This window comes from Urocampus carinirostris, chromosome 4, assembly GCF_059441175.1.
Source record: "Urocampus carinirostris isolate Australia breed hairy pipefish chromosome 4, RoL_Ucar_1.0, whole genome shotgun sequence".
Lineage (NCBI taxonomy): Eukaryota > Metazoa > Chordata > Actinopteri > Syngnathiformes > Syngnathidae > Urocampus > Urocampus carinirostris.
The window spans coordinates 47,343,960-47,360,691 of NC_142352.1; the positions used below are offsets into that span (position 1 = coordinate 47,343,960).

At 44.3% G+C, this 16,732-nt stretch overlaps 1 protein-coding gene and 2 pseudogenes across 2 annotated transcripts in view; 1 reads left to right on the forward strand and 2 right to left on the reverse strand.

Moving 5' to 3' along the window:
• Nucleotides 1-16,732, reverse strand: part of mdga1 (MAM domain containing glycosylphosphatidylinositol anchor 1) — a 316,682-nt gene that overhangs the window by 140,147 nt on the left and 159,803 nt on the right. The window lies entirely within an intron of this gene.
• Nucleotides 2,784-2,948, forward strand: LOC148368038 (U2 spliceosomal RNA; annotated as a pseudogene).
• On the reverse strand, nt 4,687-4,843 carry LOC148368039 (U2 spliceosomal RNA; annotated as a pseudogene).

The window sequence follows — 16,732 nt, forward strand, 5'->3', positions numbered from 1 at the left end:
GCAGTCGTGTGTCATCAGGGTGAACAGCAGGGGGCTCAGGACACAGCCTTGGGGGAAGCCCGTAGTGAGGGTGATGACAATCGGAGATGTTCTGACCAAGCCGCACTGACTGGGGTCTGTCAGTGAGGAAGTCCAGCAGGCAGTTCCGCAGGGGGGTGTTGAAGCCCAGGAGTCTCAGTTTGTCTACCAGGTGTTGTGGGATGATGGTGTTGAATGCTGAACTGAAATCTAGGAACACCATCCGCACATGGGTGTGTCAGGCTCAGGTGAAGAGCAGAGGAGATGGCATCCCCGGTGAAGCGGTTTGTCCGTTAGGCAAACTGAAAGGGGTCGAGTGAGGAGGGGAGACTGGAGGTGATGTGCTCTTTAACCAGTCTCTCAAAGCACTTCGTTATGATGGGAGTCAGTGCAACGGGCCGGTAGTCGTTCAATGATGAGATCTGGGAATTCTTTTGGATGATGGTGGCGATCTTGAAACATAATTGTACCGTGGCTTGGTCTAGCGAGGTGTTGAAAATGTCTGTTAGGACACAAGCCAGGTGATCGGCGCACTCCCTAAGGACCTGCCCTGGAATGTTGTCAGGGCCTGGAGCCTTCCGTGTGTTGACCCTTCTCAGGGTCTTCCTCACTTCAGTTGAGTCCAGGAGTAGTGCTCTTTCGTCCTGATGTGGAACCGCTTTCACTGCAGGGGTGCCATTTTGTGCCTCAAACCTCCCAAAGAAGTTGTTGAGGTCATTTAGGAAGTCCATGCTAGTGTCCCCCACTGGGGCGGTGGTTGGCTTGTGTCTGGTGATGGCCTGAATGCCTTTCCACATATCCCTGGTGTTGGTTGTGCTGAGGAAAAGGTCCTGGATTTTTTTGACTGTGCGATCGCTTTGCTAGTCTGATAGCACGGTTCAGGTTGGCCCTCGCAGATCTCAGTGCCTCCTCATCACCAGATTTAAAGGCAAGGTTCCGTGCCTTTAGCAATTTGCGTAGCTCAGCAGTCATCCAGGGCTTCTGATTGGCACGGGTGCAGATGGTTTTGGAGTTGCTGACGTCCTCTGCGCATTTACTGATGTAGGCTGACACAGACATGGCATACTCATCTATGTTTCTTTTGTTGTTGTAAGTGGCAGCCGATTTAAACATGTCCCAATCTGTGCATTCAAAGCATTCCTGTAGTGCCTCCATTGCCCCCTCAGTCCACACCCTCACCTGCTTCACTGTAGGTTTTTCTCTGGTCAGCAGGGGCTTGTATGCAGGAATTAGCATAACAGAAAGGTGATCTGATGAGCCAAGGTGGGGGCAGGGGCTGCTCTGTATGCTCCTCTGATATTTGTATAGGCCATGGAAAAAATGGATGGAAGAGGTGTTTTGAAGGGTTTAGCCTAGCTGTTAGCCCGGCCCGACAACCTCGTTTCCTCCTCCGGTCACACCGCCTTCTCTTGCCACTTTGCTTCGCTGCTTCGTAAGCCGCTGGGTCTTGTTGACTTAGCACTCCGAGGCTAAGTAAACACTCCAGAGTGATCGTAGCAACTAGGACTTGAATTCTGGATGATCGCATATCCAGCAAAAACCTGCGATCGTATATTAATCTGCAGTTTGAGTTGACTATGTTCGCTGTCAAAAACTGAGTTGAAGACTGGGTTTTATGACCAAAATGTAAAAAACTGTAGCGAGCCGATGTAGCCGCAGCCGAACAGGGCGCCGCCATCATAGATCATGCCATTATAAATAGGATCACCACTTCCATTAGTGTTTTTATACTACCAGATCACCGTAAATTCCAGGCTATAAGCTGCTACTTTTTTCCCAAACTTTCAACCCTGTGGCTTATTCAGTGATGCGGCCAATTTATGTAATTTTTCTAACGGCCGCCAGTGGCGCTCGAGTACCAAAGGTAAGATTTAGACCGGTGGAATATATGCGCCGAGGAAGACTGCAACTTCTTGGCTTGTGCATAAATTAAATTAGCGTAATCATACCCTCATCATAAAAATGCAAAAAGAAAGGCACATGACGCAGCTTTCAAGCTAAAAGAAATCGAGCAGTCCGATAAAGAAGGAAACAGAGCAACTGCACGTAAACGTGGCATAAACGAATCGATGGTGAGACGCTGCAAATGGCAGCGGGAAGAACTGGAGAAATTCAAAAAGGCGAAAAAAGCTTTCCGATGTAATAAAACTAAGTGGCCCAAACTGGAAGACCTTCTAGAAGACTGGGTGAACACACAGAGAGCAAATGGCCGAGGTGTTTCGACTGTGCAGATCAGACTGAAAGCAAAAACAATCGCCAACGAAAAGAAAATTCCGGATTTCAAAGGAGGACCGTCCTGGTGTCTTAGATTTATGAAACGAAAGGTCTGTCCATCAGGAGATATATATTTAGTGGATATATATTTTTCCCACTCTTACTTTTGGAAATATACACTTTTTTCCTTGGATTATTTTCCACGGGACCGGGACTCTGCAGGTCTGCATCAAACCTCAAGTACCGGTCTCATTTTCCGTTCATTTTCGGCTGTGATTTTTGGACTGTGTACTTTTGCTTTGCCGGCTGTGATTTTTGGACTGTGGACTATGAGCTTGCTCTGTCCACTCCACGCATCGGCCGGGTATTGCAGTACCTCCGGGAACGGTGCATTCGCAATGATCGCAGCAAGGCTTTAGGGCTAGGACCTTAGCTTGGCCTTTTGGCGTTCCGGCTCCTAGGCTTTGTAGCGTATTATGAACTGACCGATAACGGATAATGGATAATGAATAACGAAGATAGATCAATAACCCTTAAAAACCCCAAACCCCTTAACTTGGTCTTTTGGCCTTTAAGTCCTTAGCTTGGCCTTTTGTGTACTTTTTATGAAGTCACTACCTTTGATTTTTGCATTTCGGAGATGGAATATGAGCTTGCTCTGTCCACTCCACGCATCGGCCCGGTATTGCAGTACCTCCGGGAACGGTGCATTCGCAATGATCGCAACAAGGCTTTAGGGCTAGGACCTTAGCTTGGCCTTTTGGCTGAGAGTAAGTGTCCCGACTCCTAGGCTTTGTAGCGTATTATGAACTGACCGATAACGGATAATGGATAATGAATAACGAAGATAGATCAATAACCCTTAAAAAACCCCCACATTTAGTCTCAATCGCGGGACTTAAAGTCGGGTTTGGGTTAATTTTGTGTTTGTGTTACATTTTTTAATGTGGGCACATGCGGCTTATATACAGGTGTGGCTTGTGTAAGTACAAAATCGGTTTCCCTCTTAAAATGTGGTGGGTGCAGCTTATAATCAGGTGCGTTCTATAGGCCGGAATTTACGGTAATTTTGGTTTACCCCTCTATTAACTCTATTATATCTATAATAATCACCTAATATCATTCAGTCACCAATAATGACAATAATTGCATTTAATGACAGATATGATAATTATAATTATTAGTATTATTCTATTAATATATCAACATAATACAAATAATAATAATAGTTATTATTATTGGAATAATAATAATAATAATAATAGTAATAATAATAATAATAATGATGATAATTTATAATAATAACAATGTTGATTTTCTTACATTTACTTTTTGCTATATCATTCAGACGCCATTTTCTTCATTTCTGTACTTTGCCAATATTGTTTTTTGTATCTGTATTTGAACAGGTGAATACTTTGAGCTTGTCGTGTAATTTGTTTCAAAGTTTAACTCCACATACAGACACACATACGTTTCCTGGTAGTTTCACCGGTTGGAATTTAAAGTTACTACATCCCCTTAAGTTATAGCTTCCTTCTTTTTGAATAAATAATTTTTGGATGTTTTTTGGTGGTACCTTCACTTTAAATAGTATGATCACAGTATCCTGCCTTGTGTATGATTCCTATTGCTTGTTTTTGGAGTATAGAAAGGGGATGGAGGGAACTTTTGTAACTATTGCTCCAAACTTCTGCACAGTACGTGAAGTATATCAAAACTAGAAAACAATATAAAAATTACAGTAAAGTTTAGAAATAATTTAGCTTTATTAAAAATTGAACTACTCTTAGATACATTAGTTTGTATGTGTCTGATGTGTGTTTTCCAATTTAATTTAATGTCTATTGTAATTGCTAAAAAAATAATTTCTGATACAATGTCTATGGCAACACCATCCATTTTCACCGCCAGGTCGAGATTTGCCTTGTGATTACTGAAGAATATCACTTTTTTTTTTTTTATTTAAAGATAATTTATTTATATTCAACCATGTTTTTGGATGAATTAATTCACTAATAATAATTGTTAGTAGATTAATATAATTATCGTTGGTATAGAAAATATTAGTGTCATCTGCAAAGAAGGCTAACTTTAAAAGTTTGGAAACATTAAATAGAAAAATTAAGGCACATGTTATAAGTTAACATACAACACTTGACTATTTTAAATCAAAGGAAAATTATATAAACATCCTGATCTAGATCGAAACATATTTACCTATGCACAGTATCGGTCATTTGAAATCAAAATTGCATTTGCCTTCCCATCAGATTGTAAGGCTTTACGGGGTTTTTGGGGTTTTTAAGGGTTATTGTTCTATCTTCGTTATTCATTATCCATTATCCGTTATCGGTCAGTTCATAATACGCTACAAAGCCTAGGAGCCGGGACACTTACTCTCAGCCAAAAGGCCAAGCTAAGGTCCTATCCCTAAAGCCTTGCTGCGATCATTGCGAATGCACCGTTCCCGGAGGTACTGCAATACCGGGCCGATGCGTGGAGTGGACAGAGCAAGCTCTTACACTGAACTCGAATAACTTGTATAAAGTGGCTTCCCTACACTCATTTGAAGTCGGCTACTTTATACATCAAAAGCCTACCAAGCAAAGCACTGGTCTCTGCATCATTGTTGATGTCATTGTCTGTAGACATGAGCATTTCCTTTTCAGTGTACATCAACATAAAGGCCTTCAAAAGTACCTGAGAAAGTGAACCTTTTAGCCTAGTTTTCACACATTTTAAAGCAGAGAAGCTTCACTCAATTGCAACCTCAGTACAGGAAAGGTTTTACAGGAACTTATACGCCATCTCAATGACATGGTAGGCGTCTTCGAGGAAGTTATATTGTGAGAGGATCTGGTTTTTACATTTTTTACCATTGTTTCTTTTTTAAAATGTTATTTTTTTTTTTAGCTTTATTTGTACACAAAAAGGAATTTTGTGCATAATGTTTCATAATGATTTGTAATGAATGGATAAAGGCAGCAAAAACAATCTGAAGAGGCTTTGGGAGCTGAGCCGAAAGAGGCGCTTCTCGAAAAAGAGACTGAATTCCCAAGATTACAAGCTTATTTGAGTGTTATGAGCTAACCGTTGAAGGTATTCAACTGCTAAATTCTGCTAATACATAGAACAGCAAACATCTGGAGACAACTCAGGTGAGAGGCCAAAAGAGCAAGATGAGTGAAGTGAATGATCTATCTATCTATCTATCTATCTATCTATCTATCTATCTATCTATCTATCTATCTATCTATCTACCTTGGTCATATCCCTCAAGAAGGGTGACCGACAGCAAGACACACACATAAATAACAAAGAAAATAAAAGGGAAATAAATAGCATAAAAAACACACAAACATTTTTGGACCATGGCCAACCCAATTGCCCAAACACCCAAACAAGTTAGGCACCTCGGCACCCAAGTTGGTATTGCTTTCGTCCCTCCAGATGGAAGTGAAGGATAACACTCCTTATTTTAACACGATTCTTTTTCAGGCTTTTTCGTCTCCTGCTAGCACCTTTCTGCTCTCTATTGTACCTGCCTCATATCATTCGCAATGTTCTGTGTTCATTGTACGCTACAGAAGAGTGGTGGTGGGCCAAAAAAACTTCAAATTTGGTAGGGGAGAATTCCCCTGATGGTAAAAGTAAGCTCATCTGTTGCTTTAAATGTGGCCAAGTAGCTTATTTGAGAATGGATGCACAAGTAAGTTTAGATGCAAGTGACAGATTCATTAATCCATCCATTATCTGCACCGCTTATCCCCAGTAGGGTCGCGGGGGTGCTGGAGCCCATACCAGTCATCTTTGGGCAAGCAGGTCGGCGATCTCATGACGTCAGAACTGCGCCGCACTCGTGCTAACCACTGCTCCGCCGTGCTGCCTCCAAGTGACAGATCCATTTTCAAATTATTTTTCTTATCCAGCCCTCCCAGACTTCACCTTAACATGAGTTAGCCTTTCTCAGGAAATAAACATGACTTGTCTACGAGTTATTCACCTCTAAAGTCCTAGACATGTGAGCTAAAAAATAACACTGTCTACTGGTCCATTTTTTTCGATTGTTTTAAATCAAAGTACATCCATTTCTTATGTACATTTTATATGTAAACCAACACTGCCTCCCGCAAATGAATCGGCCACAAATATAGTGCACTGCCACCTCAATAAATTCACATAGTCCCACTTCTGCGCCATAAAGAACGTTGAAAAGTTGTCCAAACCTTCACATGGCACAGAGCTAGTGTTTTAACCTCTAATAAGTTGGACCTTTAATACAAAAGATTCATGCAAGAGTCATGCAGGATAACCGAAATCTGGCCTCTACCTCTATGTTAGACCTAAATATTGTCTTTTGATTTGTATGCTGTATGAATAACTAAAAGTGTATTTTAAAAATTGTAAAAGCAAATCTCATCAGAATTATCATCAGCATAACTTGAAAGACATAACCCCAAAGGTCAGTTACAGAGTTAATAATTATAAAGCATGAAAGGGCACCTTGGCAGTTTTGATAAAATGACATGAAGACTAACTTGCAAATTCATCCATCCATCCATCCATTATCTGCACCGCTTATCCTCAGTGGGGTCGCAGGGGTGCTGGAGCCCATCCCAGCTATCTTCGGGCAGTGGGCAGGGGACACCCTGAACTGGTTGCCAGCCAGTCGCTGGGCACACAGGGACAGACAATTTGCTCGCTCATTCACACCTAGGATCAATTTGGACCGGCCAATTAATCTAACATGCATGTTTTTGGAATGTGGGAGGAAACCGGAGTGCCCGGAGGAAACCCACGCAAGCACGGGGAGAACATGCAAACTCCACACAGGAGGTTCAATCTCATGACCTCAGAACTGTGCCCACACGCGCTAACCACTGCTGCGCCATGCTGCCAACTTGCAAATTGATCTGCTAAATATGACCCTTGAAATGAGCAACCAAGAAAAGAACAACACTTAAATAAGACTTACAGAATGGTGTAAACTAGTAACCCCAAATTGTTCGCAGTGGTCATGTTCCAAAGCCTCCCTTGATAGCTGAAACTAACGCAGTAGAAACCTATATTTATGTATTTTGTTATTTATTTATTACTAAAGAACAAACCCAATTTATTGGCTCAATTATTTGTTTAACAAATAAAAGTGCTGTACAGTTCATTATATATATATATTTTTTTTTACAAATAACATCTGTACTATAAAATGATAATTTCAAAAATAAGCTTGCTGTTTTATTGGGCATCTGTAAGGATTAAGAACCCCATCCATTTGAACCAACATATTTGCTTCTCCTTCTCATTTTCTATCTTGTACATCATTGACATAACATGAGGGTCCAAACTAAAGGTGTCGTCAAAAAACTATGGCACTTTTACAGTGAATGGACGCTGAGAATCATGGTGACAGGAACATTGTGGTATTCTACATGCTTGCATGCATATATTAGATCACTTGGACTCAATATAGATGAAGCTTCATAATTGATGGACTTGCCATAAACTTTACAGCAGCAAGATGAAAGTACATCATATACACATCATTTGGTAATTCTCAAACAGTGTATTTCTGGCGTTGACATAAAACTGCCACATCTATTTATCACTACTTCATCTATTTGCATCTAACAAAAATGAAAATAGAAATGTGTTTTAACACGTTTAAGGATTAAATATTCTGAAATGTAAATGTTATACAGCACAAGGTTTTTTTTGAAGGTTCCTTTAATTTCCGGCACATCTCTGCTATGTCCATCTTCCATTAACATCATTGCTATATTTTCCGCTTATCCTGGGTCAGGTCACGGGGACAGCAGCCTCAGTAGGGAAGTGCAGACCTTCCTTACCCCAGCCACTTTATCCACCTCATCCAGCGGGATTCTGAGATGTCCCAGGCCGACCTGGAGACATAGTCTCTCCAGTGTTTCCTGGGTCTTCCCGGGGGCATGCCGCGGGTTGGATATGCCTGGAACAACTCCAGAGTGTTGAGTTCAGGAGTCCTCCTTATCATATGCCTAGCGGGCTTCTTTCAACGCGGAGAAGAAGTGGCTCTACACTGAGTCCCTCCCAGATGACTGAGATTCCCACCCTATCTCAAAGAGAACACCCAGCCACCTTGCGGATAAAACCTATTTCAGCTGCTTGTATCAGGGATCTTGTTCCGTCCGTCATGATCCATGACCATAGGTAAGGTTATGAAAATAGATCGGCCGGTAAATAAAGAGCTTTGAGAGAGCTCAGCTCCTTCTTCAGCACAACCAACCAGTATAGGGTCCGCATAACGACAGACACTGCACCAATCCTTCTGTCGATCTCCCCCAACAACCTACCCCCGTTCATGAACAAGATCCCAAGATACTTGAACTGTTCCACTTGGGGCAGGATCTCATGCCCCCTTTTTTCGGCTGAGAACAGGTGCCTCTGACTTGGAGGTGCTGATATTGATCTCGGCTAGGCGTGTTAATGGGCCAGGATAAAAGCACTGACAGTAGTCTTAATTTTATTATGTTTGTTGATTGCTCTATATGTGTTTTTTTTTTGTCCTGAATTTTGTATTAATGTATAATATGAGTGGTCTGTGTGTAAAACTACTTTGTGTCATTCCCTTTAACTTACCATTATATTACTCTTGAAATTATATTTTTTAGGATAAGCTTATACCAGCTCTTGTCGCTCATCTATTTTCACGGCCTACTTTATATCCTGTCTCTACATAATTCCATGTATTCTTATTTTTCCACAGTACTGTTTTGAGTAACTCATTCTAAGGATAAATCATTTTGAAGGATAAAAAACTAAGCAAATAACTATTTAAAGGAAATGCAAATGGCAAACTTGAGATGTATGTTTAAAGACAAGAACAAATAAATAAAAATTGGAATATAAGCACAAACTCGAAGCCACTTGAGTAGTATTTTAATTAAATCATCTGAAATGGCACTGCATTGTCAAATACATGCTAATTGGCTTATTACGCATATGCCTGGAAAGCATTGGCCCACTGATTGTGATGTGTCCTTTTTATCACCATCTGCACATCCATCTGTCTGTCTGAGGCAAACTCTCAAACTTTTTATCTGCATGCAGTTTTGAGTAGTGTGTTAAAAAATGTGTAAGGCTACTTCAACAGCACCACCAACCACAATTACATTTAAAAAAGCATTCTTGCATCGCATAGAGTAAGAGTTAATTCAACTTTGCAAATTAATAAATCTAATAGGGGGAAGTGCTTACCTTTAGTGCCTCGTGTCATGTTTTATTGAGGAAATGACATGGTGCTAACTGCAGGTGTGACGGCACAAGCTGTTAGAATGCTGCTCACACACCGCCTGTGAGACATTAATCACCAGCCTTCAATAGACAAAGGTGATGTACCACACGCTGCACTAATCATTTGTTGTATGCCTTTATTTTAACAATTTCGCTACTATGTGAATATTCCTTGTGTCAAGTCAACTCATTTTTATTTGTATAGCCCTTAATCACAAAGAGTGTCAAGGGGCTGCCCAGGCCACAGATTATTGCAAACCACGGACTAATATTACACTGTAGTGGGTTTTACATAATTCACCCACGGAACCATTGTTTAGTTAGCGAGTTCCTATGGGGACTCTTAATTCGGCCGGCTCGAGCCGCTCTCTTGTTTTGTTTTGTCATTGCAAGTTTAAATGTCATTAAAGCAGCTTTCGTTGGCACCTTTGTTTGACACTCCGCCTACGACTCCCGTCTCAGCTCGCTACATTGGTGACCCCGGCATTAGTCTCGTGGAAGTTTCCGAGGCCGTGCATAATACTGAGCATACCGACATGGCATACGCACCCGTTCTCAAGCTCCCCGAGTTCTGGGAGTCATCGGCGTTAACATGGTTCGCACAAGCAGAGGCTCAATTCGCCCTGCGCGGAATCACTGATGATGACTCTCGCTATTACCACGTGGTGTCTGCTCTGGGGAGCTCAACTGCAGCCAGAGCGGTGAGTTTCATCACATCCCCTCCTGAACTGGATAAATATAAGGGACTGAAGGCATATCTCCTCAGAATCTTTGAACTGTCGCGTTCTGAGCGTGCTCGACGCCTCCTTGCTATTCAGGGCTTAGGACACAGTAAGCCATCGGATCACATGGAAATGATGTTAAACTTGCTTGGCACCGAAGAGCCAAATTTTCTTTTCATTGAACTGTTTCTGGGTCACATGCCGCCGCATGTCCAGACGGCGCTTGCGAATACAACCATTACAGATCCGCGTGCATTGGCAGAGGAAGCGGACCGGTTTTTCCTGGCCACGCATAGATACATACATGAGGTGCTGGCCCCTACACGCACCTACACACCATCAAGTGCGACGCCCCCAGCCAGCAAGGCACGCGCGGCCACTGACGATCAGAAGGTGTCAGGTCTGTGTTACTACCATGCACGTTTTGGGTCCAAGGCCAAGAAGTGCCGTCCCCTTTGCACCTCCAACGCGACGGGAAACTTCAAGGCCTGCACTCTGTAGCGGCCGTGAGTGCAGGCGCAAGAAACCGGCTACTGTTCATCCGGGACGCCATCTCCGGCCAAAAGTTCTTGTGTGACACCGGCGCCCAGAGGAGCGTCCTCCCTGCCACTGTGGACGATGTGGGGGGGGGAACACATGGACCTCCATTAACTTCTGCCAATGACACCCCCAATCGCACATACGGCACACGGACAGTGGACGTGTGTTTTGGGGGTCAGCAGTTTACATGGGACTTTGTCACCGCGGATATTGCTTTTCCTCTTCTTGGTGCAGATTTTCTGTGTGCCAATGGATTACTCGTCGATGTGAAAAATGGCCGCCTCGTTGACGCATTGAATTTCTCCTCTCTCGCGTGTGTCCGCGACAAAGGGATTTTTGAGGGTCTTTCCAGCTCTCTCTTGGACGGTGATATTTACCACCGGCTCCTCGCTGAGTTCCCCAGTCTGGCGAAGCCCACCTTCTCAGCCTCCACGACCAGACATGGGGTTGAGCACCACATTGAAACCAAGGGCCCCCCTGTTCATGCTAGGGCCCGACGACTCAATCCAGAAAGACTGGCAGCTGCTAAATCCGAATTTGCTAACATGGAACGTCTCGGCATCATTCGCAGATCAGACAGCCCCTGGGCCTCTCCACTACACATGGTCCCGAAACCAGGCGGTGGCTGGCGCCCATGGGGGGACTATCGCCGCCTTAACGAGGCTACCACGCCCGACCGTTACCCAGTCCCGCACATTCAAGACTTCTCTGCACACCTGGCGGGCAAACTTCTCTTTTCCAAGGTGGACCTAGTGCGGGGATACCACCAACTGCCAGTGCATCCCTCAGATATACTGAAGACGGCCGTGATAACTCCATTTGGGTTGATTGAATTTCTCAGGATGCCGTTCGGACTGAAAAATGCCGCTCAGTCCTTCCAAAGGCTGATGGATTCAGTGCTCAGGGACATGCCTTTTGTGTTCGTCTACCTGGACGACGTCCTTGTTGCCAGCTCCTCAGAAGAGGAACACTTGGAGCACCTCAGAGACCTCTTCACCAAGCTCAGTCAGCATGGCCTGATTATAAATCCCGCGAAATGTGTTTTTGGCGTACCCTCCATCCACTTCCTCGGGCATCTCATCACCAAGGATGGGGCTTCCCCCCTACCGTCTAAGGTAGAGGCCGTCTCCACCTTTCCTCAGCCGCCAACAGCACGGGGCCTCAGGGAGTTTCTCGGCATGGTGACATTCTACCATAGGTTTATTCGCCGAGCCGCTGATGTCACGCGCCCACTCTACGAGGCCCTCAAAAGGGTAGGTCACCCAATCAAGCTGTTGAATGGACCGCTGAGAGGACCAAGGCATTCGAGGACACAAAAACCGCGCTGTGCCAGGCAGCCATGCTGGCTCACCCAGCCCCCGGAGCCCCAGTCGCACTGACTACAGACGCATCAGACCTAGCAGTGGGTCCCGTGTTCGAGCAGTGGGTTGACAATGCTTGGCAGCCACTCGCCTTTTTTAGTCGCCAGCTGGTCTCCAGAGAACGTAAATACAGTACATTCGACAGAGAACTACTTGCCATCTGGTTGGCGATTCGCCACTTCCGTTTCATCTTGGAGGGCCGTGAGTTCATCGTCTTTGTTGATCATAAGCCTCTTACGTTCTCCATGTCCAAGACGTCCGAACCGTGGTCCGCCCGCCAGCAGTGCCAGCTGTCATTCATATCAGAATATACGACTGACATCAGGCACATTGCTGGGAAGTCCAACGTGGTTGCGGATTGCCTGTCCAGAGCAACCATCAGCGCTGTGCAATTGGGGCTTGATTATTCCAGTATGAGTGTGGACCAGGCTTCTGATAACGGCATCCAAACGCTCAAGAGCTCAGACACTGGTTTGCGGCTGGAGGAGGTTGCGGTCGGAGACTCAGGGGCCAAGCTTTGTTGTGACCTCTCCATGGGTTGGCCTAGGCCGCTTGTCCCTGCTGGCTGACGTCGGGCTGTTTTTGAGGCAATACACGGCCTGTCTCATCCTGGCAGGAAAGCATCCATTAAGCTAGTGGCCCAGAAGTTTGTGTGGAAAGGGATGAGAAAGGACGTCCGGGACTGGGTCGACTCATGCGTGGCATGTCAACGCGCCAAAGTGCACCGTCACATCAAGGCTCCATTGGTACCATTCGCCATCCCCGAACGGAAGTTTGACCACGTTAACATTGACCTGGTGGGCCCACTGCCCCCTTCACATGGTTTCACTTACCTCCTGACGATGGTGGACAGGACGACCCGTTGGCCTGAAGCAGTTCCGCTGACTTCCACCTCAGCTGTCGATGTGGCCCGGGCGTTCATCGGCACATGGGTCGCCCGTTTTGGACCCCCTGCAGATCTCTCATCTGACAGGGGCGCACAGTTCACCTCCGAGGTGTGGAACACGGTTGCCGAGAGCCTGGGAGTCAAACTTCACCGCACCACTGCCTACCACCCCCAGGCTAACGGGTTGTGCGAGCGGTTCCACCGCTCGATGAAAGCGGCCCTGCGCGCCAGCCTGACCGATGGGGACTGGGTCGATAAGCTACCCTTGGTCATGCTGGGACTGAGGACCGCTCCCAAAGAGGACCTTCAGTGCTCTTCAGCTGAGTTGGTTTACGGTCAAGTGCTGCGGGTGCCAGGTGATTTCATCCCAGACCCAACGACACCCTGGGCTGCATCCAGGGAGAAGTCCATCTTGCAGGGCACTGCAGGAGCGTTTGTGCCTATCCCCACATCGCGACACGGCAGGCCAGTTTCACGGGTTCCCTCCAACCTGCGCTCGGCTGGTTTTGTTTTCATTCGCCACGATGCCCACCGCGGACCATTGCGCCCTCCTTATGATGGACCGTTTAAGGTCCTGCAGCATGGTGACAAGACCATGGTCGTGGACATTGGTGGTAGGCCAGAGACTGTCTCCGTGGACAGGGTTAAGCCTGCCCACATGGATATGTCCAAGCCATTGGAACTGGCCCAAGCCCCACGGCGCGGCCGTCCTCCTGCGGCACGACCCTCCGGCCCCGTGGGTACCCACTCTGACCCTCCGCACCCAGCACCTGTGGGCTCTCCAACTGAGTCCACAAGCTCTCACCCCCCCGCTGGTCCAGCTCCTTGTACCCGCAGTGGCCGGGTCAGCGTCCCAACCAGGCACAGAGACTTTGACTATGGGTGAATTCTGGGGGGGCTTGTGTAGTGGGTTTTACATAATTCACCCACGGAACCATTGTTTAGTTAGCGAGTTCCTATGGGGACTCTTAATTCGGCCGGCTCGAGCCGCTCTCTTGTTTTGTTTTGTCATTGCAAGTTTAAATGTCATTAAAGCAGCTTTGTTGGCACCTTTGTTTGACACTCCGCCTACGACTCCCGTCTCAGCTCGCTACAACACCACCCCCTGATCTAAAACCAACATGAGGGCAAGGAAAAACTCAAAAACCTCAATATGAGGATTGTGCATTGTGTTGTGCATTCTGGCTAAAAAGTCACTATGCCTCTTCTTTACCTGTGCGTCAATAATGTTGCAGTTTAGTATGTACACGTAGGTAGAACATCTTGCCAAATTTACAATACATGCATGCTAACTATCATTCAATGTTGTGTTTTGTGAACTTAAGCAAGTAGTTCAAGAATGGCAGTTTGATGAGCTGTTCATTACAGCTCTCCAATGGTGATGTTTCGGTGCAAAAGAATTACGGTGTTCTTCTCTCCAAAAAAAACAAGTCAGGATGAAGGACAGAAAAAGATGGTTGATCTATCCAGGTAGGGGGGACAATAACACTATGTGCATGTTTAATGTTGCTATACAAATAGCCCAGTGTTGTATTTCTCCTTGTTTCAGGAACTAATTCTAAATATTGCGCATGTTTCATAATTATTTTTAATAGGGTGAGCAATCTGGTCAAGAGCTAAGTAGAGATCCTGACATCCAGGCAAGCCTCCAGCAGAGAAGAATTCTAATTTGTCAGAAACAAGGTTCAGTATTTCAAAGGAAATAAAAGTTTAAGTAAATAAATTACCCTCATAAATACCCTTGAAGTGGATTATAACTATTCTATTTATTATGTAACTCATTATTCAAATGTGGTATTAATGTGCTTAATTCAATAGCCAGAAGAGGTGGTTTAGTGATTAAATAAAATGTGATTGGAATGATACCCTCTTATAAAGAAGAATTCTCTTTTTAGAAACTCAATCGGCAGGATCAATGTAAGAGTTTCTCAATAAAATAACATGACAAAAAATGAAGTATTTTCAAACAAAGAAAGCAGAAGCACATAATCAATTGTGTGAAATTGTGTTAATTGTGGTGTAAAATCCAGTTTACTTCATTACTTTTACCCCAGTAACTGTAAGTGTAAGATAATACATAGAGTAATTTAAGGCAATATTCCATGACACATTAATTTGTAGAGGTGTTAGGAATATTGAGGGTTCCTTGTCAATATAGTCATGGTGGTAGAGAACTGATGATAGTGGTCTTCACCCAACTAGTAAACAGGTTGAATTGGTGATTCTAATCCCCCATTGAATAAAAACAACAATTTCACCATGTAAGTGGTTGCTGAATCATTTTAGTGTCGTTTGCTAAGGTTTGTAAGGGTAGGCGGATAGATCTAAAAATCGATATTATCAATACTGAAAAAGTATTTGGATTGTATTAAAACTTTTGTCCTAGGTTCAAAATTGTCTTTCCATTTTATCTATCACTATAATATATTGACCCTGTACCGGTCCGTCGTGTTGAAGAGGAAGCTGAGCCAAAAGGCAAAGCTCTCGATCTACCGGTCGATCTACGTTCTTACCCTCACCTATGGTCATGAACTGTGGGTTATGACCGAAAGAATACGATCCCGGATACAAGTAGCTGAAATGAGTTTCCTCCGCAGGGTGGCTGGGCTCTCCCTTAAAATAAGGTGAAAGGCTCAGTCATCCGGGAGGGACTCTATGTAGAGCCACTGCTCCTCTGCATTGAGAGGAGCCAGTTCAGGTGGCTCGGGCATCTGATAAGGATGCCTCCTGGACACCTCCCTTGAGAGGTGTTTCGGGCATGTCCCACCGGCAGGAGGCCCCGGGGATGACCCAGGACACCCTGGAGAGACTATGTCTCTAGGCTGGCCTGGGAACGCCTCAGGATCCCGTCAGATGAGCTGGAGGAAGTGGCTGGGGATAGGGACGTTTGGGCTTCCCTGTTAAGGCTGCTGCCCCTGCGACCCAACCCCCGAATAAGTGGAAGATAATGGATGGATCGATGGATGGACTATAATACTGTTGTTAGTGGGTTGTAAGATGATGCACACATTATAACTTTTGAATCCGATCCAATAATGTTTACACTTCATTTGCACTACTTTATTTCCCAAAAATTGTGGAATGGAAGTTTTTTTTTTGTCTTGTTGTCAATATTATACAGTATTTGCCTTTTTTGGCTTGACTCTACTTTCATTCTGAAACAGTTGTCGTAGTGGTATTTGTTTTTTATCCCGTTAAATGTTTTTACATAGTGTTGGTTACACGATTGGCACTACGACTTTATTTTCAAAATACTGTGCAATGGAAGATATTTTAGTTGTCGTCTCGACATTGTTAAATATATATTTGCATTTAGGTTACATCACTGCTTTTCCAGTTTTACACTGTTGGTTTGTTCAGAAACCGTTGTTGTAGTAGAAGTATTTTATTTTGTATAATGTTAAAGGTTTTTAAAGTGTATTCATCACACAATTTGCACATTGACTTCATTTTCAAAATATTGCGCAATAGAAGGTATTTTAGTTGTCTTGTTGACATTGTTATACAATATTTGTATTTTCTTGATATTGCTACTTTTTGGGATTGACTCTCTTGAATTGTGTTCGGAAACAGTAGTAATACAAATTCTTACTGTATCTTTTTGCACTGTTAAAGTACAGTAGCATTGTAGTTATTTAAGAATAAATAGAGCATTTTTATATCTAAAATATGTGTGCTTTTTATTATAATTATAAACTAACTCAAGAGGGGTTCAAATA